General features: G+C 42.2%; 1 protein-coding gene across 8 annotated transcripts in view; it reads right to left on the bottom strand.

The window, feature by feature from the left end:
* LOC144577046 (von Willebrand factor-like) overlaps positions 1–23,901 on the bottom strand; it is a 103,166-nt gene extending 79,265 nt beyond the window's left edge. For 6 of the 8 annotated variants that reach the window (XR_013520262.1, XR_013520259.1, XR_013520261.1 and 3 more), the window contains exon 1: positions 23,206–23,613. The gene's annotated coding sequence lies outside the window, so the exon portion shown is untranslated. Of the gene's footprint in view, positions 1–23,205; positions 23,614–23,753 lie in introns of those variants that run through there. The other 2 variants (XR_013520255.1, XR_013520258.1) reach the window with 2 other exon arrangements.
* Positions 23,902–26,734: the final 2,833 nt, after the last annotated feature.

The following is a 26,734-nucleotide window of genomic DNA, read 5'->3' on the forward strand; positions in this document are numbered from 1 at the left end:
CCAGCTTTTGCCCATTCAGTATGATGTTGGCCGTGGGTTTGTCATAAATAGCTCTTACAATTTTGAGATATGTTCCATGCAAAGACACACATAGGCTCAAAACCAAGGGATGGAGAAAAATTTATGAAGCAAATAGAAAGCCAATTTAAAAAATTAAAAGTAGGGATTGCAGTTCCTGGTCTCTGATGAAACAGACTTTAAACACAGATCAAAAAGACAAAGAAGGGCATCACATCATGCTAAAGGAAACAATTCAACAAGAATAGCTAAGTATTCTGAATATATATGGACCCAAAACAGAAGCATCCAGATTTATAAAACAAGTTCTTGAGCCTAAGACGTACACAGACACTTAGGCTCCCATACAATAACAATGGGAGACTTCAACATCCCACTGTCAAGATTAGACAGATCAATGAGACAGAAATTAACAAGGATATTCAGGACTAAACTCAGCTCTGGATCAAGTGGACCTAGTAGACGTCTACAGAACTCTCTACCCCAAATCAACAGAATATACATTCTTCTCAGTGCCACATGACACTTATTCTTAGATCAACCACATAATTGAATTAAACCACTTCTCAGCAAATGCAAAAGAACTGAAATTATAACAGTCTCTCAGACCACAGTGTCATCAAATTAAAATTTAGGATTAAGAAACTCACTAAAAAAAACCGTTTCATGGAAATTGAACAACTTGTTCCAGAATGACTCCTGGGTAAATGATGAAATTAAGGCAGAAATAAGGAAGTTCTTTGAAACCAACAAGAACAAAGAGAAAACATACCAGAATTTCTGGGATACAGCTAAAGTAGTGTTAAGAGGAAATTTACAGCACTAAATGCCCACATAAGAAAGTTAGAAAGATCTCAAATCGACAACCCAACATCACAACTAAAATAACTAGAGAGGCAAGAGTAAACTAATCCAAAAGCTAGCAGGAGACAAGAAATAACTAAGATCAGACAAGAATTGAAAAAGATAGAGACATAAAAAACTCTCCAAAAAAGTCAATGAATCCAGAAGCTGGTTTTTTGAATAAATAAATAAATAACAAAATAGATAAACCCTAGCTAGACTAATAATGAAGAAAAAAGAAAAGAATCAGACACAGTAAAAAATTATTAAAGGAGATATCACCACTGAACCCACAGAAATACAAACTCAGAGAATACTATATTACCTCTATGCCAATAAACTAGAAAATCTAGAAGAAATGGATAAATTCCTGGACACACACACCCTCCCAAGAATAAACCAGGAAAAACTCAAATCCCTGAATAGACCAATAACAAGTTCTGAAATTGAGGCAGTAATTAATAGCCTACCAACCAAAAAAAACTCAGGACCAGACAGATTCACTGACCAATTCTACCAGAGGTACAAAGAGGAGCCTGTACCATTCCTTCTGAAACTATTTCAAACAACTGAAAAGGAGAGACTTCTTTTTAACTCATTCTATGAGGCCAGCATCATCCTGATACCAAAATGTGGCAGACACACAACAAAAAATACAAAATTTCAGGCCAATATCCCTGATGAACATCAATGTAAAAATCCTCACTAAAATATTGGCAAACTGAATCCAGAGGCACATCAAAAAGTTTATCCACCATGATCAAGTTGGCTTCATCCCTGGGATGCAAGGCTGGTTCAACATATGCAAATCAATAAACATACCACATAAACAGAACCAAGGAGAAAAACCACATGATTATCTATCTCAATACATGTAGAAAAATCCTTTGATAAAATTTAACATCGCTTCATGTTAAAAATGCGCAATAAACTAGATATTGATGGAACATATCTCAAATTCTTCTTAAACTTTTCTAAAGTTTAGAACTAGAGGGAATACTGTAAAACCCATTTTTGGGGCCAGCATCATTCCTAGGTCAAAGCCAGATACAATAAGAAAACTGCAGGCCACTATCTAAGATGAACATAGATGGAAAAATCAACACTAGAACACCAGCAAAATGAACTAAAGAACACATCAAAAAAATGGCACATAATGACCAAGTTGGATTTATCCCTGTCTCAACACTGTTTCTGTCATGAAACAATGGTAAAGAGGCTGAAGAGACAACTTAAATACTGTGAGAATAGATTTACCAACTATAGTCTCTCTTAAAAGTTTAATACCTAAAATATGTAAGAAATTCAAACAACCCAATAGCAAAACAAAATAATAGCCTGATTTAAAAATAGGTAAAGGACCTGAACAGACTTATCTCCAGAGAAGACATAAAAATGACCCACAAGTATATGAAAAGGTGCTCAACATCACTAGTCATCAGGGAAATTCAAATCAAAAACACAATTTTTCCCCTAACATCTGTTGAAATGCTTATTATGAAAAAGACAAGAGATAAGTGGTGGTGAGGGTGTAGAGAAAAGGAAACACTTGTTAAACTGTTGATAGGAATGCAGATTTATGTAGCCACTTTGGAAAACTTCACAGAGCTTCTTAAAACAGATTCAACGCAGAACTACCATATGACCTAGTAATCCCTCTTCTGGATATATCCCCAAAGGAAATGAAATCACCACCTTATAAGGATACTTGCATGTCCAGGCTTATTGTAGAATTATTCTCAAGAGCCAAGGTAGGTAAACAACCTAAGTGTCTACTGATAGAGGAATGGATAAAGAAACCATGAAATACATATACAACAGAATACTATCTGGCCTTTAAAAAGAAGATCCTGCCATTTTCAGCAACATGGATGAACCTACATGACATTATGTTCAGTAAAAGAAGCCAGATATAGGAAGACAAATACTACATGAATTAACTTATATGTAGAATCTTAAAAACATATAATAAACACAAAGCAGCAGAGTAGAATAGTAGTTGGGAAAGGTACAGGAGAAATGGGAGATGTAGGCCAAAGTGTATGAATATTTTATTTACACAGGATGAATACGTGATACAGCATAAGCACCATAGTTGATGATATTGCATTGTATATACTGGAAATTTGTTAAAACAATAAATTTTAGATTCTCTTACCACACACACACACACACACACACACACACACAAATGCAAAAAGGAAAGGTAACTATGGAAGATAGTATAGTAATTTATTAATGTATTTGACTGTTATAAGCACTTCACCATGGAGATGTACACGAAAACATGTTGTACACCTTATATTTATGCAATAAAAATATTACTAATCATTATTACTAAAAAATAAAATTATTTTTCAGAACAGAGGCATCGGAGGCAACACAACATATCTACAACCATACAATCTTTGATAAACCTGACAAAAACAAGCAATGGGGAAAGGATTCCCTGTTTAATAAATGGTGTTGGGAAAACTGACTAGCCATGTGCAGAAAGCAGAAACTGGACCCCTTCCTGACACCTTACACCAAAATTAACTCCAGATGGATTAAAGACTTAAACATAAGACCTGGCACCATAAAAACCCTAGAAGAAAATCTAGGCAAAACCATTCAGGACATAGGAGTAGGCAAGGACTTCATGACCAAAACACCAAAAGCATTGGCAACAAAAGCCAAAATAGACAAATTGGACCTAATCAAACTCCACAGCTTCTGCACAGCAGAAGAAACAGTCACTAGAGTGAATCGGCAACCAACAGAATGGGAAAAAATTTTTGCAGTTTACCCATCTGACAAAGGGTTGATATCCAGAATTTACAAAGAACTCAAACAGATTTACAGGAAAAAAACAAACAAGCCCATTCAAAAATGGGCAAAGGATATGAACAGACACTTTACAAAAGAAGACATACATGCGGCCAACAAACATATGAAAAAATGTTCATCATCACTGGTCATTAGACAGATGCAAATCAAAACCACATTGAGATACCATCTCACGCCAGTTAGAATGGCGATCATTAAAAAATCTGGAGACAACAGATGCTGGAGAGGATGTGGAGAAATAGGAACACTTTTACACTGTTGGTGGGAGTGTAAATTAGTTCAACCATTGTGGAAGACAGTGTGGCGATTCCTCAAGGCCCTAGAAATAGAACTTCCATTTGACCCAGCAATCCCATTACTGGGTATATATCCAAAGGACTATAAATCGTTCTACTATAAGGACACATGCACACAAATGTTCATTGCAGCACTGTTTACAATAGCAAAGACCTGGAACCAACCCAAATGCCCATCGATGATAGACTGGACTGGGAAAATGTGGCACATATACACCATGGAATATTATGCAGGAATCAAAAATGATGAGTTCATGTCCTTGGTAGGGACATGGATGAATCTGGAGAACATCATTCTCAGCAAACTGACACATGAACAGAAAATGAAATACCACATATTCTCACTCATAGGTGGGTGAGGAAAAATGAGAACACATGGACATGGGGAAGGCGGTACTACACACTGGGCTCTATTGGAGGGAATAGGGGAGGGACAGCACGGGGGGGAGATGGGGAGGGATAGCCTGGGGAGAAATGCCAAATGTGGGTGAAGGGGAGGAAGGCAGCAAAACACACTGCCTTGTGTGTACCTATGCAACTATCTTGCATGTTCTGCACATGTACCCCAAAACCTAAAATGCAATAAAAAATAAATAAATAAATAAAATGATTTTTCATAGAAACTGTTAAAATATAAATTACATTAAGATAACTATATACATATTTTAAACACTTCTCAGTATTAATTTTTAATGTGGTGAATATTAATAGAACCCACATAAATAATTACTAAAAATAAAAATGTCTGCCCCATTCTACTGAGAGATCTTCAGGGAAAATATTCTAGTAGTCCAGGTTAATTTTTTTTTAACTCTACAAACAGTTATTGTGGACATAATTACCAAGTCAAAAAAGAATTTTCCTATGAATCATCGATTATTTCAGTGTTCTACATATCTCTAAAAATAAGGTGCAAGAAAACTTAAACCTGAAAAAGAATTGACGTTTTCCTCATTCACATGTATTCTTTTTATTCACTGGTAGCTGTAGGAATTTTTAGAAATCAAGTTGCATTCTAGATGGTCACTGCATTCAATAGTATAGATGTCATGAAAATATTCCCTTATTTAACTGTATGCCTAATCACTAAACTGTAGTATAAAGTAAATACTCAATAATTCACTTGAAATGCTCCTCTCTAGTTACTGCAGATTTGAGTGTGATTATTTAAATGTCACCCAATGAGACAGAGTATGCTGATTACCAACCAGCTGCCCATCTAATATATTCCTTTTGAAAGGCATCAAAACTCATGTGCTTGCAGGTAAGAAGCATGATATAATTATTTCATTTTACTTTAATATAAAGTATGCTTCAGTTTACTACTGGGAGCCAGGGAGGATTGAAGAGAAAGTGGAATGGACTAAAAACTCTGAGAAATAAAGCACAGCTAAGGAGACAGCCAGAGAAGTTGCAGTTCTGAAATTGGCTGCTTTCTCTCAAACACTAAGAGGGTTCCTTTCTCATAGAGTTAGCTTATTTTTCTCACAAAGGTGGAAGGTGACATTTGGAAATTAAAAAAAAAAATCACACAGTGGTGTATAGGAAGAAAAATTTAACAATATAGTGGACCCCCAGATCTTTCCCACTGATATGAATTAGAACATAAGCCATGTCTATCCTGACAAAGACCAAATACACAATTGTATAAGCCAATATTCATCATCTTTCTCAACACCATCATCCACTGAATGTTTACTGTGTGCCAACATGTTAAGTGCTTTTGAGGCAACCTCACAAGATCTTTATGATCCAGGTACTTTTACGAGCCCCCTTTTTCTTTTTCATTTTTTTTTTAAAGATGGGGTTTCACCATGTTGGTCAGGCTGGTCTTGAACTCCTGACCTCAGGTGATCCACCTGCCTTGGCCTCCAAAGTGCTTGGATTAGAGGCATGAGCCACCACACCCGGCCTGAGCCCCTTTTTGAAGAAATTAAAGCCTACAGAAGTTGTAAATAACTGGTCCAAAGTGGCTAAGCTACTAAAGATCCTCTCACTTTGGGAAGTCCCAGTCTTCTTAAAGAGCAAAAAGATTAACGTGGCTCTAAAATAAAAATACTGTGTAGTGTTTGGATAAGAAAATGAGCATTATCGAAAGAAGGAGAAAGCACACAGGATGAAAAGAGAAGCAAACAAGTTGTTTGTGGTATAACTAGGAGACTGAATCAGTGGAGGATTTGTATTGAGAAATGGTAGGAAGTAAGCTAGAATAGAAGACCGGGGGAAAATCAGTCAAATATATTTAAATGCCAGTCTAAACCCCAGGGAAATTGGAAGCCATTGCACATTTTTTATCAGAGTCCAATACTTGAATAATCCTGTGCTTGTTTTAGGAAATCACACAAGATCATCAGAATTTACAGCTAAAATTAATTTTATTGACAATCTGGTTAAATACCGTTAATTTAGAGATTAAAGGGGCTCATAAAAGTACCTAAATTAAGAATGCTTTTTGCTTAAAGTACTGGTACATTTTTATAAGTTTTGGGTCTTTATTTAGTTATTAACTTGTTCCTGAAACCATAAATATTTTATAACCAAAGGTGTTTAACCCCTAAAAATATAATCCAACAAATTTAACGTGTGTGTGTGTGTGTGCGTGTGTGTGTGTGACAGTGTCTCACTCTGTCTCCCCCAGGTTTGAGTGCAGTTGTGCGATCATAGCTGGCTCATTGCAGTCTCAAACTCCTGGGCTCAAGCGATCCTCCCATCTCAGCCTCCTGGGTAGCTGGGACCATGGCACATGCCACCATGCCAGCTAATTTTTATATTTTTTGTAGACATGAGGGTCTCACTATTTTCCCAGGCTGGTCTTGAACTCCTGATCTCAAGTGATCCTCCCACCTTGGCCTTCCAGAGGGCTGGGATTACACTCATGAGTGCTGCATCATGCCCAAATTTAACTTTTTCTAAAGCTTTTATTTAAAATAAAGTCTTGTGGTTAAGAAGCCTCTGACAGTTTTGCATTTTAAGTGTGAAGACTATGTTGAGTGAATTTTTCCATAAGTTGTAAAATGTGCATCCATGTTTATTTCATTTCTATGGTTTCCAATTAATTTTCCCTTCTTCCTTTTTAGAAACACAGAGCTACGGGGCTCCGTGTGAGTTTGCCTTTCCAGAATGATGGCACTGAACACTCTGTACTCCGACTTTAAGTGATGCAGCGGGACGGCCACCAGAGGGCGCGCATCTTTCACCAGCACTTTGAGCGCGAGGGCTCTGCAGTGCCCCCAGCCACCAGCAGAGGGCGCGCTGGAGCAAGATGGCATAACTGCCTAATAGCCAAGCTCCTCTAACAAACAGAAGCCCCACCTTTATATAGGCTTACAACTCAAGATATTACACGTGAAAGGGTCTTGGGTTTACAGTTGTAGAAATCACATGTGAAAGGGTCTTGGCCCATGGAGTAGGCATGGGGTGGGGGTTTGAACTTGTTTAAGTTAAAACAATGCCTTCTGGAAAGATTCCCACACACCATGCCTGTGATCTATAGGACGGCGATTAAGGTGGCGCCCAGTTGGCCGCCTTTACTTCTATTGAAATGCAGTGTGAAAGTCAAGGGGGAGGTGATTTTAAATGCTTGGGTCTCTTTCCTTACCAGGTCACCTCCTGCCTGCACACCCCCACTCTCCCACGTGGGCTACTTTCCAGTCTCACTCACAATCGCTCTGAGCAACTGTGGAAAGAAGACAGCTAGGGCCAGGTGCGGTGGCTAACGCCTGTAATCCTAGCACTTCGGGAGGCTGAGGTGGGTGGATCACCTGAGGTCAGGTGTTCAAGACCAGACTGGCAATCATGGTGAAACCCGATCTTTAAAAAAAAAAAAAAAAAAAGGCCGGGCACGGTGGCTCAAGCCTGTAATCCCAGCACTTTGGGAGGCCAAGGTGGGTGGATCACAAGGTCAAGAGATCCAGACCATCCTGGTCAACATGGTGAAACCCCGTCTCTACTAAAAATACAAAAAATTAGCTGGGCATGTGGTGCGTGCCTGTAATCCCAGCTACTCAGGAGGCTGAGGCAGGAGAATTGCCTGAACCCAGGAGGTGGAGGTTGCAGTGAGCCGAGATTGCACCATTGCACTCCAGCCTGGGTAACAAGAATGAAATTCTATCTCAAAAAATAAAAAATAAAAGAAGATAACTATGGAGCCTCTCCCTTGTCCAAGTCACTCTGCTAATAGACCTGCATAACTCATCTCACTGAATCCTGGACAGCCCTGGGAAGAATACCTCTGCCCCTGTATTTCAGACAAAGATTATGAGGTGGTTAGGCATGGTGGCTCACACCTATAATCCCAGCACTCTGGGAGACTGAGGCAGGTGGATCATGAGGTCAGAAGTTCAAGGCCAGCTTGGCCAAGATGGTGAAACACTGTCTCTACTAAAAACACAAAAATTAGGCAGGTGTGGTGGCTAGTACCTATAATCCCAGTTATTCAGGAGGCTGAGGCACAGAATTGCTTGAACCCGGTGTCAGGTCTCCATATGCAAACCTGATGCCTGAAAGTCTGAAGTCCTGCTTGCTTCCTGATTCTCTCCCACTCCCCCCCCACCTGCATTCACCATTGTCCCTGATCACCCAGCAGAGCTTCCCTGGACAAGCCCCTCACCCAACCCTGCCATCTTAACTGTTCTTATGATAATGTGAATACTTCTGACCTATCCTGTCATCTTAACTGCTCCCACAGCCGCCATTGTAACTAAACTTATGGTCATGTATACTCCTTGCCCCTACCCCCACCATTGTAACTGATCTTACTCTCTGTAACTTTCCACTGCCCACCCCAAACCTATAAAACCAACTCCTATCCCACTGCCCTTTGCTAATACCCTTTTCGGCCTTAGCTGACCTGCACCCAGGTAAACAAACAGCCATGTTGCTCACACAAAACCTGTTTGGGGGGGGTCTCTTCATTCAAAGCACACATTTTCAATACCCGGGAGGTGGAAGTTGCAGTGAGCCAAGATCGCGCCACTGCACTCCAGCCTGGGCAACGGAGCAAGATTCCGTCTCAAAAATAAAAATAAAAAGACAAAACAAAGACTATGAGGCTAGCAGAGGCTGTGACCAAGCACATGCATGACCCAAGCTTTGTTGGCAATAGCTGAATTGGAACTAGGTTCTCACGTTCACAGGGTGTGATGAGGGCCTCTTGATTACAAGATCCAACCTGTGACTGGCACTTCCATTAACATGTGCATATATTTGTCTGCAATCTACATATGAGCATTTTCATAAGTCAAATTTTGCCAGGAGTCTCACGTATTATCTTTTATCATAGTCACAAAATTCTGTGCTCTTCAGTATAAATACTTGTCTTTTTATAGCTGAAAGTTGGGGGTGAAGGTGATTTTCTACACAGCCAGCAGCTGAAATACTCCAAATGTGGTTTTCACCATGTGCTGGGATTTATTTACTCAGGGTGGTTGGCAAAATATTAGGGAAATATTAGGGAAAGCTAGAAGATTATATTCTCTAACCCAAAAATATATAAAATTAACCATATAAATTTGAAAAAGTCCAGTTTCTCTGTGTGATAACATTATAAAGCATGTTACTTTTCATCAAAATTTGAAATAATTCGAACCTCTGCAGCTCAGTCACTGGCTGATGCATTGTTGCAAAGCTGCACTCCAACCTTCTCACTTCTATTTTTTTTTTTTTTTTTTTTTTTTTGAGATGGAGTTTTGCTCTTGTTACCCAGGCTGGAGTGCAATGGCACAATCTGGGATTGTTTGGAAAACTCTGCCCCTACCGCGAAAGCTCTCTCTCTCTCTCTCTCTCTCTTTCCCTCCCCCACAAAGAGGCTCCCTTATCTCTCACTTTACATACCGGCCCTAGCCCTCCCGCTGCCCAGCTTCCCGCAGCCCAGCTTCCCGCCCAGCAGTTCAAACTGACCAACAGTTGCCCACCACCTCGGCTTTCGGCTTCTTCAGCCCCCTATAAAACAACCCTGCCCCTCTGAGCGGCGCAGCCATTTTTCCTTTTCGTCCCGGCTGGTCCGCCCGGAGGCTCTTTCCTCTCAATAAAGCCTGAACTTAAGGAATTTCCTCTAGCCTACGGTCCGGTTTTTTCCGAACGAGCTCAGTCTTCCCGCAGAGGGTAGGTTGGACAGGGATCACTGCAACCTCCACCTCCTGGGTTCAGACAATTCTCCTGCCTCAGCCTCCTGAGTAGCTGGGATTACAGGCATGCGCCACCACGTTCAGCTAACTTTTTTGTATTTTTAGTAGAGACGGGGTTTCACCATGTTGACCAGGATGGTCTTGATCTCTTGACCTCGTGATCCACCCACCTCGGCCTCCCAAAGTGCTGGGATTACAGGCTTGAGCCACCGCGCCCGGCCCCCCTTCTCACTTCTGTGTTCTAATTTCTTTCCAGGTACTCCTGCCGAGTTTGAGTCTCAACAAGGAACTCAAGGAAGTGCTAATTAAAACACTGAAGTATCTTTGCCTGCCTGGTTTGCAGGATTAAAAGGACTGATAAAGTTTACTGTTGATGAAAGCTACAGGCACTCTCTTGCTAACCCTAAACCCTGACAGACCCTGACCTCATGCCACTCTTCCCCACAATCCCTCAGGTATGTCCCATTTCTGCTAAATTTTATCCTCCAAACTTCTAACCCTTAATACTCTAAATACAAAACCAACCTATAGGCAATCCCATCCCCAATTTAATACTAAATTACACTAGGAAATGAAATCACAAGAACAGAAAGGCATAGATGAATGTCTAGCATAATTATACAATTAATAATGCTTAACAAAATCATCATAATTTGATACTAAGACATATTTGAAGGATTACAGACCATGATCACTTCATTTTTTTCTCAGAAAATCAAGCTGGTTTTTGCATACTAAAGCCATCCCTGCAAATAAACATCAACTACGCAGAACGAAGAAACCCAGTTACTCATCTCCATAGATGCAGACAGTACTTTCCACAAAGTCAACACCATTTCATCATAAAAACACCCAACAAACTAGGGATGGGAATTTTTGTTAACACCGCAATCAGCCTCTATGCCAAACCCATAACTAAAACCATCTCCGCTGTTAGGGCCATATATGACAAAAACACATCATAAACAATGGGGAAAGTTAAAAAGCTCTTCCTCAGCGGGCGCGGTGGCTCACGCCTATAATCCCAGCACTTTGGGAGGCCGAGGCGGGTGGATCACTAGGTCAAGAGATCAAGACCATCTTGGTCAACGAGGTGAGACCCCGTCTCTACTAAAAATGCAAAAATCAGCTGGGCATGGTGGTGCATGCCTGTAATCCCAGCTACTCGGGAGGCTGAGGCAGGAGAATTGCTTGAACCCAGAAGGCGGAGGTTGCAGTGAGCCGAGATCGTGCCATTGCACTCCAGTCTGGGTAACAACAGCGAAACTCCGTCTCAAAAAAAAAAAAAAAGCTCTTCCTCTAAGATCTGGAACAAGTGTGGCTACTTTTACCACTTTTATTCATCATAGTACTGTGACATGGTAAAAGCCCCATGAAACTGCATACCTCAACCATACCTCCGCTTTCTGTTGAAACTGCTATCTATAACCCAAATATGAATAAGTAATTAAGGACTGTAATCGCCACCCTACCCAGACAATGTGTAAACAAATGCTAATCTTGACTTTTGTGAACCACTTAAGTAACAATCAGAATGTCAAAAAGTCCCCTGGCCCTCTTAGAGTACAGAGCCCCTCACCCTCATCTTCACCCAGGAATCCACTGGAATGTCCAGAGCCCCTCACCCCCACCCCTGCCCCTCACCCTCACTCCAGAGGTGGTTTTACGGGTATAAAAGGTCTTGACACCCTCCTTTCGGTGCCACAAGTTGAAGAAACACGAGTCCTCCATGGCCGCCAGCAATAAAGACCCTGAAATTTGTCATACTTTTGTCTTGGTGTTGACTTTCTATGCTCACGCCAGTACAACAGTACTGGAAGAGCAATTAGACAGGAGAATGCAATAAAAGGCACCCAAATTGGAAAAAAAGAAAGTCAAATTTTCTGTTTGCAGGTGAAATGATCACATACATATATAGAGAAAACCCTAAAGATTCTACAAAAAAACCCTACTAGAAATAATAAATAAATTTACTAAAGTTGAAAGACACAATAGAAATATACAAAAATGAGTAGCACACCCATGTGCCAATAGTGAAACACCTACGAAAGAAATCAAGAAAGCTACTTCATTACAGTAGCTACTACCTCCACCAAAAATGATACCTAGAGATGAACGTAACCAAAAGGTGAAAGATCCCACAATGAAAACTATAAAACATAGATAAAAGCTATTAAAGCAGATACATGTCAATGGAAACATATCCCATGTCCAAGCACTAAAAGAATATTGTTAAAATATCTATATCACCCAGTGGGATCTACAGAATGAGGACATTCCTGTTAAATTACAAAAGACATTCTTCATAGAAATAGAAAAAAATCTTAAAATGTACATGGACATGCAAAATACCACAGACAAAAGAATCTTGCATAAAATGAAAAAAGCTGGAAACATCACACTACCTAATTTCAAAATACACTACAAACCTATAGTAACCAAAACAGCACGGAACTGGCACAAAACAAGGGCCAGGGAGAAACAGAGATAGATAGAGATAGACAAATGACAGACAGACATAGACAAATTAAACAGAATAGAGAACTCAGAAATAAATTCACGCATTTACTGTTTACTCATTTTTAACAAAGGCACCAAGAAGAAACCTTCAGGAAGGATAGTCTCTTCAATAAACTGCCAGGAAAACACAACACTCACATGTAGAAGAATAAATCTAGACTTGTTATCTTACTACACAAAAATCTACTCAAAATAAAGATTTAAATGTAGGACCTGAAACTGCGAAACTACCAAAGAAAAAATAGAATAAATGCTTCATGTAATTGGTTAGGACAAGAGATTTTCAAATAGACATCAAAAACACAATCGACGAAAGCAAAAATAGACAAATACAATTACATTAAATGTAAAAGTTTCTGCAAAGCAGAGGAAGCAATCAGTAGCATGAAGAAACAATCCAGAAAATGGAAGAAAGTATTTGCAAACTATGCATGAGGCAAGCAGTTAATACACAAAATATATAATGAACTCAAACTACTCAAAAGCAAAAATACAAATAATCTGATTTAAAAATCAGAAAAAGATTTATCCAAAACCTTTGTTCCCCACTGTTATTTCCCCATCTTCTTTTCCCAACTGCCTTTGGCCTGCTCCCTCTTACCACCCTTTTACTTCCTCCATTTACCCCAAAACTTTTCACCATTTTCCCCCACTGTCATCTTGAAAAGCCTTCTCTATGCTCCCGCTCACTACTGTTTTCACCATTCATCTACCCAAAAACTTTTCTTCCCTGGTTTTCCCCACCATCTTTTCTTTCTTTCCCTGGCCACCTTCTTTCCCCTCCTGCTCTCATCACCCTCTTTTGCTCCTTCATCTACACAAAAACACTTCCCCCATCTTTCCTCAAAGCCTTCTCCCCACTCCTGCTTCTCACCACCTCTTTTTCCCCTTCATATACCAAAAACTGTTTTCCCCACCGTCTTTTCCCCTTCCCTCCTTGCCACCTAATCTACCCCAAAACATTTACCCATCCTCTTTTCACAAACCCTTCTCCTCCTGCTTGCCACCCTATTTGTCCTCCAGATACCCCAAACTATTTTCCCCATCATCTTTTTCCCAACCCTCTTTCCCCACTCCCGCTCGTCACCTTTATCCTTCTCCCGCTTGGCACACTCTTTTCCCCCTCCATCTACTTAAAAATGTTTCTCCTCATCTTTTCACAAAATCATCTCTCCCTCCTGCTCACCACTCTCTTCCCCCTCCCTCTCTGCACCCCTTTTTCTCCTCCCACTTGCCACTCTCTTCCCCGCCACCTCCATCTACCCAAAATCGTTTTAACCACCATCTTCTTTCCCTGTCTTTCTTTTCTTCCAACTGTGTTTTTGCAAATCTTCTCTCCCTCCTGCTCAACCCCCTGTTCCCTGCTCACCACCCTCTTTTTCCTCCTCCCGCTTGCCAGAGAGTGAGACTCCATTTCAAAAAAAAAAAAGGAGAGACTGTTAAATGTGCCTAGATTCTTCATACGTCATCTATTTTCTGTTTTCTACATATCTTGAAAGGCAGTCCCAAATGGTGGGTAATTATCTAGGTTGTAAAAATAAAACATATTTCCTCTTCCCTTGAATATAAAACAGCATTGTGGGATTAAGGCTTTTTTCTTGGATCATTGTTCAGAAGGAGGGTCAGCCTCCAGACAACCACATTTTTACTTTCATGAATAGCAAAAGAAAATGTACCGCTCAATTTACCCAATGGACAAAAAGGCTCAAATGATGACAAAACTTAGCAGCCAAATTCCTATTAAGTACAGGACATACTGATCTCTCTCCACTTACAACCAAGAACATGCACTTTGAGTGACATCATTCGAAATTACCCTGCCCAGACACACTCTTCATTGATTCTCTGAAGGGCGGTTCTAACATATTCTCTGGGGCTTTCTCTGCATCATGAGAGGCAGTGCAGCTCTGCCCTTCACCTTCCTGCAGTTTGTCACCTCTTCCCTGTGATCTCAGAGAAACTTCATCTCAGGCCAACTGTTTGTTCCTTGGGCTCTTTCATTTCCCCAAAAAAATCACTTACTCCCCCTCTAAGTTGCCTCCATCTCCATCTCCCTCTCTCCTGAAAAGACAGCACTGTTTAAGCATCAACCATCTGACCCTTCTTGCAGTCTCATTTTTCAGCTGGCTCCCATGTTTACGCCTGTTCTATGTTTTTCTTCTCCTGTTAAGCTGTTGTTGGTTCATTTCTGCAGTGAACCTTTAGAGAGGGAAGTGAAAGCTTTCCTTCCAGCCATACAATAGAATTATAAAGCAGAAAAGTTTAGACAGAATTTCCCATTTAAGTGCCAAAACTTCATGCTCTATTTCTGATAAAGAGCACAAAAGTTAAAACAAACTTGTTTTTGACCCAAAGCTCTGTTGACATGCTATTAAACAAACACCAACCTATTTAATTTTCATCATGTAAATGGCAGATATTTTTATAATTCTTTTTTTTTTTTTTTTAATTTTTTATTGGATTTTAGGTTTTGGGGTACATGAGCAGAGCATGCAAGACAGTTGCGTAGGTACACACATGGCAGTGTGCTTTGCTTTTCTTCTCCCCTTCACCCACATTTGGCATTTCTCCCCAGGCTATCCCTCCCCACCTCCCCCTCCCACTGGCCCTCCCCTTTTCCCCCCAATAGACCCCAGTGTTTAGTACTCCCCTTTCTGTGTCCATGTGTTCTCATTTTTCATCACCCACCTATGAGTGAGAATATGCGGTGTTTCATTTTCTGTACTTGTGTCAGTTTGCTGAGGATGACGTTCTCCAGATTCATCCATGTCCCTACAAACGACACAAACTCATCATTTCTGATTGCTGCATAAAATTCCACGGTGTATATGTGCCACATTTTTCCAATCCAGTCTATTATCAATGGGCATTTGGGTTGATTCCAGGTCTTTGCTATTGTAAACAGTGCTGCAATGAACATTCGTGTACATGTGTCCTTATAGTAGAACGATTTATAGTCTTTTGGATATATACCCAGTAATGGGATTGCTGGGTCAAATGGAATTTCTATTTCTAAGGCCTTGAGGAATCGCCACACTGTCTTCCACAATGGTTGAACTAATTTACACTCCCACCAACAGTGTAAAAGTGTTCCTTTTTCTCCACATCCTCTCCAGCATCTGTTGTCTCCAGATTTTTTAATGATCGCCATTCTAACTGGCGTGAGATGGTATCTCAATGTGGTTTTGATTTGCATCTCTCTGATGACCAGTGACGATGAGCATTTTTTCATATGATTGTTGGCCTCATATATGTCTTCTTTCATAAAGTGTCTGTTCATATCCTTTGACCACTTTTGAATGGGCTTGTTTGTTTTTTTCCTGTAAATCTGTTTGAGTTCTTTGTAAATTCTGGATATCAGCCCTTTGTCAGATGGGTAGACTGCGAAAATTTTTTCCCATTCTGTTGGTTGCCGATCCACTCTAGTGACTGTTTCTTTTGCCGTGCAGAAGCTGTGGAGTTTGATTAGGTCCCATTTGTCTATTTTGGCTTTTGGTGTTTTGTTCATAAAGTCCTTGCCTACTCCTATGTCCTGGATAGTTTTGCCTAGATTTCCTTCTAGGGTTTTTATGGTGCCAGGTCTTATGTTTAAGTCTTTAATCCATCTGGAGTTAATTTTAGTGTAAGGTGTCAGGAAGGGGTCCAGTTTCTGCTTTCTGCACATGGCTAGCCAGTTTTCCCAACACCATTTGTTAAACATGGAATCCTTTCCCCATTGCTTGTTTTTGTCAGGTTTATCAAAGATTGTATAGTTGTATGTATGTTGTGTTGCCTCCGGTGCCTCTGTTTTGTTCCATTGGTCTATATCTCTGTTTTGGTACCAGTACCATGCTGTTTTGATTACTGTAGCCTTGTAGTATAGTTTGAAATCCGGTAGTGTGATGCCCCCCGCTGTGTTCTTTTTGCTTAGAATTGACTTGGCTATGCGGGCTCTCTTTTGGTTCCATATGAAGTTCATGGTGGTTTTTTCCAGTTCTGTGAAGAAAGTCAGTGGTAGCTTGATGGGGATAGCATTGATTCTGTAAATTACTTTGGGCAGTATAGCCATTTTCACGATATTGATTCTTCCTAACCATGAACAAGGAATGTTTCTCCATCTGTTTGTGTCCTCTCTGATTTTGTTGAGCAGTGGTTTGTAGTTCTCCTTGAAGAGGTCTCTTACGTTCCTTGTGAGTTGTATTCCAAGGTATTTTATTCTTTTTGTAGCAATTGCGAATGGCAGTTCGCTCTTGATTTGGCTTTCTTTAAGTCTGTTGTTGGTGTAGACAAATGCTTGTGATTTTTGCACATTGATTTTATATCCTGAGACTTTGCTGAAGTTGCTTATCAGTTTCAGGAGTTTTTGGGCTGAGGCAATGGGGTCTTCTAGGTATACTATCATGTCGTCTGCAAATAGAGACAATTTGGCTTCCACCTTTCCTATTTGAATACCCTTTATTTTTTTCTTGCCTGATTGCTCTGGCTAGAACTTCCAGTACTATATTGAATAGGAGTGGTGAGAGAGGGCATCCTTGTCTAGTGCCAGATTTTAAAGGGAATGCTTCCAGTTTTTGCCCATTCAGTATGATATTGGCTGTTGGTTTGTCATAAATAGCTTTTATTACTTTGAGATACGTTCCATCGATACCGAGTTTATTGAGGGTTTTTAGCATAAAGGGCTGTTGAATTTTGTCAAATGCCTTCTCTGCATCAATTGAGATTATCATGTGGTTTTGTTTTTGGTTCTGTTTATGTGGTGAATTACGTTGATAGACTTGCGTATGTTGAACCAGCCTTGCATCCCTGGGATGAATCCTACTTGATCATGATGAATAAGTTTTTTGATTTGCTGTTGCAATCGGCTTGCCAATATTTTATTGAAGATTTTTGCATCTATGTTCATCATGGATATTGGCCTGAAGTTTTCTTTTCTCGTTGGGTCTCTGCCGGGTTTTGGTATCAGGATGATGTTGGTCTCATAAAATGATTTGGGAAGGATTCCCACTTTTTGGATTGTTTGAAATAGTTTTAGAAGGAATGGTACCAGCTCCTCTTTGTGTGTCTGGTAGAATTCGGCTGTGAACCCGTCTGGACCTGGGCTTTTTTTGTGAGGTAGGCTCTTAATTGCTGCCTCAACTTCAGACCTTGTTATTGGTCTATTCATAGTTTCAGCTTCCTCCTGGTTTAGGCTTGGGAGGACACAGAAGTCCAGGAATTTATCCATTTCTTCCAGGTTTACTAGTTTATGTGCATAGAGTTGTTTGTAATATTCTCTGATGATGGTTTGAATTTCTGTGGAATCTGTGGTGATTTCCCCTTTATCATTTTTTATTGCATCTATTTGGTTGTTCTCTCTTTTATTTTTAATCAATCTGGCTAGTGGTCTGTCTATTTTGTTGATCTTTTCAAAAAACCAGCTCTTGGATTTATTGATTTTTTGAAGGGTTTTTCGTGTCTCAATCTCCTTCAGCTCAGCTCTGATCTTAGTTATTTCTTGTCTTCTGCTAGGTTTTGAGGTTTTTGATCTTGCTCCTCTAGCTCTTTCAATTTTGACGATAGGGTGTCAATTTTGGATCTCTCCATTCTCCTCATATGGGCACTTATTGCTATATACTTTCCTCTAGAGACTGCTTTAAATGTGTCCCAGAGGTTCTGGCACGTTGTGTCTTCATTCTCATTGGTTTCGAAGAACTTCTTTATTTCTGCCTTCATTTCGTTGTTTACCCAGTCAACATTCAAGAGCCAGTTGTTCAGTTTCCATGAAGCTGTGCGGTTCTGGGTCGGTTTCTGAATTCTGAGTTCCAACTTGATTGCACTATGGTCTGAGAGGCTGTTTGTTATGATTTCAGTTGTTTTGCATTTGTTGAGCAGTGCTTTACTTCCAATTATGTGGTCAATTTTAGAGTAGGTGTGATGTGGTGCTGAGAAGAATGTGTATTCTGTGGATTTGGGGTGGAGAGTTCTGTAAATGTCTATCAGGTTTGCTTGCTCCAGGTCTGAGTTCAAGCCCTGGATATCCTTGTTGATTTTCTGTCTGGTTTATCTGTCTAGTATTGACAGTGGAGTGTTAAAGTCTCCCACTATTATTGTGTGGGAGTCTAAGTCCTTTTGTAAGTCATTAAGAACTTGCCTTATGTATCTGGGTGATCCTGCATTGGGTCCATATATGTTTAGGATCGTTAGCTCCTCTTGTTGTATTGATCCTTTTACCATTATGTAATGGCCTTGTCTCTTTTGATCTTTGTTGCTTTAAAGTCTATTTTATCAGAGATGAGAATTGCAACTCCTGCTTTTTTTTTGCTTTCCATTAGCTTGGTAAATCTTCCTCCATCCCTTTATTTTGAGCCTTTGTGTATCCTTGCATGTGAGATGGGTTTCCTGGATACAGCACACTGATGGGTTTTGGATTTTTATCCAATTTGCCAGTCTGTGTCTTTTGATTGGTGCATTTAGTCCATTTACATTTAGGGTTAATATTGTTATGTGTGAATTTGATACTGCCATTTTGATGCTAAGTGGCTCTTTTGCCTGTTAGTTGTTGTAGATTCTTCATTATGTTGAAGCTCTTTAGCATTCAGTGTGATTTTGGAATGGCTGGTACTGGTTGATCCTTTCTATGTGTAGTGCCTCTTTTAGGAGCTCTTGTAAAGCAGGCCTGGTGGTGACAAAATCTCTGAGTACTTGCTTGTTCGCAAAGGATTTTATTTTTCCTTCACTTCTGAAGCTCAGTTTGGCTGGATATGAAATTCTGGGTTGAAAGTTCTTTTCTTTAAGAATGTTGAATATTGGCCCCCACTCTCTTCTGGCTTGTAGTGTTTCTGCCGAGAGATCTGCTGTGAGTCTGATGGGCTTCCCTTTGTGTGTGACCCGACCTTTCTCTCTGGCTGCCCTTAGTATTCTCTCCTTTATTTCAACCCTGTTGAATCTGACGATTATGTGCCTTGGGGTTGCTCTTCTTGCGGAACATCTTTGTGGTGTTCTCTGTATTTCCTGCAATTGAGTGTTGGCCTGTCTTGCTAGGTGGGGGAAATTTTCCTGGATGATGTCCTGAAGAGTATTTTCCAGCTTGGATTCATTCTCTTCGTCCCCTTCTGGTACACCTATCAAACGTAGGTTAGGTCTTTTCACATAATCCCACATTTCTTGGAGACTTTGTTCATTCCTTTTTGCGCTTTTTTCTCTGATCTTGGTTTCTCGTTTTATTTCATTGAGTTGGTCTTCGACTTCAGATATTCTTTCTTCTGCTTGGTCAATTCGGCTACTGAAACTAGTGTTTGCTTCGCGAAGTTCTCGTATTGTGTTTTTCAGCTCCTTTAATTCATTCATATTCCTCTCTAAGTTATCCATTCTTGTTATCATTTCCTCAAATCTTTTTTCAAATCTTTTTTCAAGGTTCTTAGTTTCTTTGCATTGATTTAATACATGATCTTTTAGCTCACAAAAGTTTCTCATTATCCATCTTCTGAAGTCTAATTCCATCATTTCGTCACAGTCATTCTCTGTCCAGCTTTGTTCCCTTGCTGGTGAGTTTTGGTCCTTTCTAGGAGGTGAGGTGTTCTGGTTTCGGGTGTTTTCCTCCTTTTTGCGCTGGTTTCTTCCCATCTTTGTGGATTTGTCCGCTGGTTGTCTGCGTAGTTGCTGACTTTTCGATTGGGTCTCTGAGTGGACACCCAGAATGTTGATGATGAAGAATTTCTGTTGCTTGGTTTTCCTTCTACCAGTCTAGCCCCTTCGCTGTACGACTGCTGAGGTCTGCTCCAGACCCTGCTTGTCGTGGGTGCACCTCTAGCAGCTGTGGCACAGCGAGGGATGCTACCAGTTTCTTTTTCTGCTATCTTTGTCCCAGGATGATGCCTGCCTAATGTCAGTCTTTTGGATATAGAGGGGTCAGGGAGCTGCTTGAGGAGACAGTTTGTACTTTATAGGGGTTTAATTGCTGAGCTGTGCACTCTGTTGTTCCTTCAGGGCTGTTAGGCTGCTATGTTTGATTCTGCTGCAACAGAGCTCATTAAAACCCCCCCCTTTTTTTTTTCTCAAATGCTCTGTGTTGAGGGGTTTGGGCTTTATTTTTGGATGTTCGATGAGGTGTCCTGCCCAGCTAGAAGGCAGACTAGCCACTGTTTGGTTGCCGAGGCTCCGCCCTGCTGTTGTGTGATTCGCCCTGTTCCTGCAGGCTCTGCTGTGGTCTCCGCCACGCCCTGCGTCGGAGTCTCTTTGTTGTAGCGTGTTGCCTCAGCAAGGGCAGGCTGCGTCAGCAGTGGGCGTGTATCTCAGTAGGGATGGGTTGCCTCGGCAATGGCTGGCTGCGTCAGCGGTGGGCGTGTATCTCAGTTGGGGCGGGTTGCCTCGGTAGTGGTGGACGCCCCTCCCCCACAGAGCGTCTCGGAACATCTGCTCGGGATAGTTTGAAATCGCGGTTTTGTTCGTCCCACTGGGTATCCCAAACGATCTGTCCCTGCAATCCCCTGGGCTGGGCTACTGTCCAAGTCTTGTTCAGTCTCAAGTCCAGCCCTCTCAAGTCTCAGGTTGCCGGTTCAACAAGGCACCCGGACAAGTGCTCCCTGTGGGGATTGCTGGGTAGGGCCGGCCGCCGCCGCCCCGGCTGCCGGCTTCGCCAAGCAGACCTACTGCCTGGCGTCCCATGTCTTTTTATACTTGGGAGTTTCCCCGTTCTGTGGGCAACAAAGATCAGTCTGGAAATGCAGCTCTGACTCACCGTTTGCGGATTCAACGCGAGCTCCAATCCTGGGTTGTTCTCACAGCGCCATCTTGAGTCCCCCCTCTCATTTTTATAATTCTTATGCTAATAAACATTTCTCTGTTTTTTTTTTTGTTTTTTTGGTAAAACCCAATGTCCATAATGAAGTCCAGACCCATGAATTGTTTTAAATAATTTCTGCTTATGTGTGATTATAAGTATGACTCTACAGGAAGTTAGTATACTCTCACACAGGCTAATTTTTCAGAGGAAAAGACCAACTGTAGAAACTCCCAGAAACACAATAGTGATAAGCATCCACAGAATGCCAAGAAAGTCAGGCCCGGGATACAAATAATCAGGTGGAAAAATGATCACCTGGAATGATAATAGTTGAAATAATGAAAAGGTCAGTGACATTTACAATATTTCAGTAAAAATGATAATCTTTAGAAATCATCAACCCCCTCCAAGAGGTATCACACCCCTCAGATATCACCAGGGGATTCCACTGCTTCAAAAAGATTGGAAGTTACCAGTCTCATGTTTTCTGCATGGCTGGTAGTGCTTTTAGGCATTCCAAATGTACAGTCTTTTTTTTTTTTTGACGTAAACAGGCATATCCACATATCCAATTTTTTGGCTCCCCTGGGCAATATTAAAAGAAGAAAACTTGTCTTAGGCCACACATAAAATACATTAACACTATCAATAGCTGATATCTAAACAAATCACAAAAAGGCCGAGCACAGTGGCTCATTCTGTAATCCCAGCACTTTGGGAGGCTGAAGCTACAGATCACCTGAGATCAGGAGTTCCAGACCAGCCTGGCCAACATGGTGAAACCTCTTTTCTACCAAAAATACAAAAATTAGGTGTGGTGGCAGGCACCTGGAATCCCAGCTACTCAGGAGGCTGAGGCAGAAGAATCGATTGAATGAGGGAGGTGGAGGTTGCAGTGATTCGAGATCATGCCATTGCCCTTCAGCCTGGGAGACAACAGGAGAATTTTGTTTCAAAAAAAAAATTACAAAAATATTCTTTTCTTTCTTTCTTTTTGAGAGTGTCCTGCTCAGTTGCCCAGGCTAGAGTGCAGTGGTGCAATCTTGGCTCATTGCAACCTCTGCCACGTGGGTTCAAGCCATTCTTTTGCCTCAGCCTCCTGAGTAGCTGGTATTACAGGTGCCTGCCACCATGCCTGGCTATTTTGTATATTTTTAGTAGAGACAGGGTTTCACCATGTTGGTCAGGCTGGTCTGGAACTCCTGAACTCAACTGATCTGCCGGCCTCAGCCTCCCAATTACAGGCATAAGCCACCACGCCTGGCCTGTCACTTCTTTATATTTGGATAACATAAGGACTTTAAGACCCTTTCTCCTTTGGGTCAATCAATGATCTGCACCATACACACTTTACAAAACAAAGGACAATACAGCCCTCTTTCACATTCTGGTCATGTCACTCCTAGTGACTCCCATATTGCAAACCTCCCAGCAGGTGCAGCCCTTTCCTCTCCATCTGATGGGCTTCTCAACTCCCACCACACTGACTGGACACAGACTCCCTAGAGGCAGCCCCCAAAAGCAGAAGACACGGATGACTCAGAAGTTCCTAAAAGGTCATCAAACCAGATGACACAAAACTCAAATGATATTTCACTTTGTTTCGGTTTATTCTGTTTGAGACAAGAGTGGGCATCCACTTAATCTTTTTTGGAATCTTTTGTAGCGATGGGGTTTGTCTCTGATGTCCAGGCTAGTCTTAAACTCCTGGACTCAGGTGCTCTGCCCACCTTAATCCCCCAAAGCACTGATATTACAGGCCTGCACTGTGTACTCTGCCATGTGACACGCCCAATAACAAGGAAGAAACCCCACGGGTCCAGCGTCTACTCACATGGGTGGATTGATGGCTGAAAACTTCAGCAGGAGGAGCCAAAAGAGCAGCCACTGTACCCGCATGTCCTGGTCCTCACAGGGTGCCCTGAGGTGGCCAGGACAGAGGTGGGGGTGGCTTAGGGCTGGGGGAGGGAAGGGGATGGGGATGGGGTGGGTTCTGAGTTGGGGAGGAGGATGGGAGGGAAAGGGAGGGAGGGAAACAGGATATGTTGGGCACCTGGAGGAGGGGGTCTGCGAAAATATCTGGTTCAAACCAAGCCTTCAAGGGCGAGTGGGAGGTTCAGCTACAAGTCAGGGAGAAAGTCTATCAGGGAAGCCACAGGACACTCAGGGCCAGAAAGTGGGAGGCACAGGAGCAATTAGACAGAGACCAGGGCTCTGGTTTCCAGCACACCTTCTCCTGCCTGGGCGCTGCCTAAGCAACCCTGGGGCTTTATACTCCCTCTCCACCAATCCCCAGCCCTGGAACATGGTACATCACAGTGGACATTCCACAGAGCACCCACTTCCTCCAATGCCCCTCCCCCATCTCAGCCCCCCACGCACCTGCCAAGGCTCTCTGGAACCTTCACAGACCTGATTTCTGGTCTTCCCCACCAACTCCCTGTTCCTGCTTCTGGGCGGCTCCTTCCTTCCTGAGCTCCCAGGATTTCTCATGGTCAGTCTTGTCTGCAAAACATAAGAAAGAAATGACGGCAGGATGGCAGGAAGAACCTCACACACAAGCAGAGTGGGCGCTCCACAGCCCCCTCTCAGCCATTTATATTCTAAGCAACAAAACATCAGAAGAATATGGAAAGTTTCAATAGTAACCACCTTCATCACCTCCATAGAGCCATCTGTTGATGAACTTATTTTGTTCATCAAGCAAATCTCAATATATTTCAGACAAATCCAATCACACAGAGGTTTCTGATCACAGAATTGTGCTAGAAATCAAAGAATAAAAGCTAACCAAAAATTATTATATGCTTGGAAATTCAAAGTGCCCTTATAAGATATCAACAGAAGAAAGAATCCAAAGTGAAACAAGACTGGCTTTACACTCAGTGAGATCATAACATGGCAATCCAATGTCTCTCTCTGGTCCGGGAATTCCATCATGTGGCACAAGGTTGTAAGTCACCCCTAACACACCTGGACAGATTAACATCTGAAACAGGGTGATGGTGTCACTTATTTATATTATCTTACTGTGAAGGTGGACTTTTAATTCTCCCCTAATGATGGGGAGAAAACCAAGTTGACTGTCATGGTTGAGCTCCCAGGGATGTCCAAGGAATCTGCATTTCAAGAGACAAAGTTCATCAGCCTCTCTCCTGGGGGATTTGGCCACAATACCCAGAGGGTTTGGAAGCATCATGAATGATAGCTAGGGAGTGCCAAGCTGGTGAGCAGGACCCAGGGGTTTGCTGACCAGGTCAGACCCCCATTGTCCATTATCTTTTGTGGACCCATCCTCAGCTACACTTCCCAAAGGCCTGCTTCTGCCTAGTCACACAGAGTGTGCTTAAACATACTCAGGCCTCTCACAGCTGAAAACCACTGCTTTAAATCTCCTTACAATTTACTATGGCATAAAGTTATTGTAAACTGCAAATATCCTATTCATGCTACAAATGGAAGGCCAATGCCTTTACCGTAAATAAAAAACAACCCTGCGACACAAGGAAAACAAAAACAAAACAGGGATAACACAACTGTGGCATTCAATTCTATTCACATGCTGTCAGCTGCACAAAGAGCCCCAGATTTGAGTTGTCTTGGTTGTAAAAGGAGAGACCATGTAAGTGGATGTCAAAGTCAGATTAGCCCAAAAGTGAATGGCAGAGAGTACCATGATGTCCATGAAGGGTTGCTGGGGTCACCTTGATTATAGCCCGAGCAGAGACAGTGCAAGGAAGGAGATGTGAGCAGAGTTTTGCACCTCCAGCCAGGGAGGTGATTCATGCAGCTGAGGAAAGACTCCCCAAAGCCAAGATCAACCTCCTTTGCAGGGAGGTCCCTCATGGAGGCAGGGCCAGGCACCTTAGGTTTGAGACCAGCTGTGCTGCTTACCAGCTGTGTGACTCTGGGCTGGTTTCCTTCCACACAATGGGATTGTCAATGGCTGTGTCAAAGACTGTCTGAGGATAGGAGGAAGCAACATGTTGAACACCTATGTACCGAGTGTCATCACCTCCCAAGGACATCTTTCCTTCCAGAGCTGGCATCTTAGAAGGTCCTTGGCCACTAAAGACAGTAATGATGATAACAGCAGTAAATCATCATTTACAGCTTTTGAGGGAGGGCCAGAGGGTAGGGTTCCTAGGTCCTTGATAAGAATGAGGGTCTGGGGACTCCTGGGGACAGCTCAGTGAGTCCTGTAAGTCTCCTGGGTCACCAGGGGCCAGGTCTGTCTTCAGAGTCACTGGGCCTAGGCTGGAATGCTGGGGTAGCCACTGGAGCATCAGCAGGACAAACAGGCACAGAGGCCATGGATCCATCGGAGGTGGCAGGTGTACGATCATCTGTCCACCAAATAGTCACCAAGTCTGGCTGACCACTGCCCCCACAGACGATGCCCTGTCCCTTGCCTCACACTTTGACAGGGCAGCAGCTGGCACCTCGGGCCTCATGGAGCATCCCTCTAAGACCTCTGTGTCCTGGTCATCGAATGGGCACTTGAGTCACCCTGGGCCACTGGAACAAGGAGGAATAATCAGGCCCCACGATGTTTTGGGACCGTGGCTAGCACAGAAAAATGCACAGAATCCATGCATGACACAGGGGAACTTCTGCTGTGGGAGCCAATATTTTATGACCTCCAGCCCCAATCTGAGCACTCTCACCTGTGCAATCTGGAAGAAACAGGAGACTTGCAGGAAAGATAGTGCCTGGATTTAATCTAAAGGAACTAAAATGTTGAATGTTCACACTCCTGATATCCTTCAAAATCAACTCTCTCAATGCTCCCATCTTCACCACTGTCATATGGGGTAACTGAGGTAGTCAGAGATTTACAGACTTGATGCCACCCAGTTTCTGAGTTCACTGCTGATCACATCTGAACAAACTTTTTCTGAAGTTGACCCTGTTTGATCATGCTGCTGATGATTTTGTGCAGCTCTGGGACAAACTCCACCTGGTTGAGGATAAAGCAAATGCACAGTGACTCAGTCCTACTGTCATTTCCCATCAATTCCCACTCTCCTCCTCTGCCCCTCCACAGTCTTCTGCACAGGCTGACACCATATGGTGGGCTTAATGGAGTCCACCGAGTATTTCAGGTTCTCCTCTGGGCCCCTTGAAGGTGGAGGTAGTTATGGGATTTGCTTTGACTCAGGAGATGTGAGTGGAAGTGAAGTGTGTCACCTCAAGGCAAAAGAGTTGGGAGCCATTGAGACTGGCCACCCTTTCCTTCATCACTTAGAGCCACTGACAGGTCTGATATGGAGGCTGCTCCTTTATTCTGGTGGCAGATGAGGAAATGTGGAGCACAGGGCCCAGGAGAGCCATGGAGGACATGCAGCACAAGCAGACAAAGA

This window comes from Callithrix jacchus, chromosome 7, assembly GCF_049354715.1.
Source record: "Callithrix jacchus isolate 240 chromosome 7, calJac240_pri, whole genome shotgun sequence".
NCBI lineage: Eukaryota > Metazoa > Chordata > Mammalia > Primates > Cebidae > Callithrix > Callithrix jacchus.